At 32.9% G+C, this 2,016-nt stretch overlaps 1 non-coding gene across 1 annotated transcript; it reads left to right on the top strand.

The window, feature by feature from the left end:
• The first annotated feature begins 327 nt into the window (after positions 1–327).
• On the top strand, positions 328–434 carry LOC121227758 (small nucleolar RNA R71). The gene has a single exon (XR_005925281.1). It is a non-coding gene; the product is annotated as a small nucleolar RNA R71 (small nucleolar RNA).
• Positions 435–2,016: the final 1,582 nt, after the last annotated feature.

Here is a 2,016-nt window from a genome sequence, read left to right as displayed (position 1 = left end):
TTTGTTCATTCCTCCTCTACTCATATCGCAATGCATCACTGGATGTACCTTTGTAGAAATATATAAACCATCAATTTTGTTATTTAATTGTTCTACTTGATTTGATAATATGGTGACTACATCTAAGTTGAAAACATTGGTTGCTTTCATCGGCTTCGTCCTCATGACTTGCCATTGATAATTATTTAGTGTTATCTATTCTATAAACTCATAAGCTGCTTCGGGTGTTTTATTGTTAAGTGTACCACCGCGGCTGCTACATCGATCAACTATCTAGTTAAGGGATTCAAATCATTGTAGAAGGTTTGAACTTGTAACCATAAAGGTAACCCATGATGAGGGAACCATCTCAGTAAGTCCTCATACCTCTTGCATGCATCATATAGGGTCTCTAAATCAATGTGAATGAAGGAAGAGATATCATTCCTCAACTTAGCTGTCTTAGCCGATGGAAAGTACTTTAGTAGGAATTTCTTGGTCATTTGATCCCAAATAGTGATGGAACTTTATGGTAAAGAATTCAACCATTGTTTAGTTTTGTTCCTCAATGAGAAATGGAATAACCGTAGGGGAATGGCGTCGTAAAAAATGTCATTTATCTTTAAAATATCACAGACTTCAAAAGCAGCCAAATGAGTACTTGGATCATCGTCTTGCAAACCATCGAACTGAACAAATTGTTGTATCATCTGAATAGTGTTTGGCTTCAGTTCAAAATTATTCGCAGCAATGGTGGGCCTCACAATACTCGATTTAGCCCCAGTTAGAGTAGGCTTGATAATTGTACATAGTACAAGGAACAAGATCTGGATTTGCAGGATTTGTAGCAACTGCAGGAGGTAGCTGATTATTCTGGTTATCACTCATCTCCTCAGTAATAATAATTTCCTCTTGTTCATCTACTATATTCTGTCAACTTTTCCTTACTTATCTACGGTTTCTACAAGCTATACTTTCAATTTCACTATCAAATAACAATGGTCCCAATGGGTTTCTTCGAGTCATAAACTAAACGAACCTGCCAGAAGAAAATAAAAGGAAAAAATTAGAATATAAAAATTAAACTAAAAATAAATAAAAATAAAAATAAAAATGGCTAAATTAATAAAAATAAAGTGTTCCTAATATTTTAGTCCCCGGCAACGGCGCCAAAAACTTGATGGTCACTAAACTAACAATAAATACGACTAAGGCAAGAGCACCTATCGAACAATAGTGTAGCTATTGTGAGTAGAGAATATCGTATCCACGAGAACTTAAAGTACTAGTAATGACTGTCTTATTATTATTTAGTCGACAAATTGGAGTGATCGTGTTTTAATATAAAATTACTAAACTAATTTAACTAAGAACACAACAGAGAATGAAATAGGAAATAATCAAAGATAACCAATGAGATAGGCAATACCCAGGAAAGAATACACCTAGACTTCACCTATTATTATGAAGCTGAATTAAATGATTTATTCATTTGTTACTTGATCTGTAGAAATCCCTAAATTATGTTAATATCTCTTTCGAGAGTAAGAACAACTAACTCTAGGTTGATTAATTGAAATTTATTTCTAATTAAAACCCCTATTGTCGCATCAACTCGATCTATGGATTCCCCTATTAGATTTGACTCTAATCCGGTAGATTTATGTCGTCCTATTTCTAGGATTGCATGCAACTTCACTCAATTATACTAGATCTACTCTTAAACAGAGACATTTGCTCCACTGAAATAAGCATATTAAACATGAATTAATATCCCAGAAATATTAAAACAAGATATAAGCATACATAATCAAGAATAAAAATCAAGTATTTATCGTGTAAAACAGAAATTAAATAATAGGATTCATTATAGGTTTCATCTCCCCTAGGTATCTAGGGGATTAGTTCATAATCCTGAATGAAAACATCTCAAATTCAAAAAAAACCACAAGACATAAAGAAACTCAATAAAACTTCGAATAAAATTAAAAGGAGATCTTCAATCTTGATCAAGATCTACTTCTAAGTTGGCTCTGA

Source organism: Gossypium hirsutum, chromosome A03 (genome assembly GCF_007990345.1).
Source record: "Gossypium hirsutum isolate 1008001.06 chromosome A03, Gossypium_hirsutum_v2.1, whole genome shotgun sequence".
NCBI lineage: Eukaryota > Viridiplantae > Streptophyta > Magnoliopsida > Malvales > Malvaceae > Gossypium > Gossypium hirsutum.
Note: the sequence above shows the minus strand (reverse complement) of the source record. Positions and strands in the feature narration are given on the sequence as shown.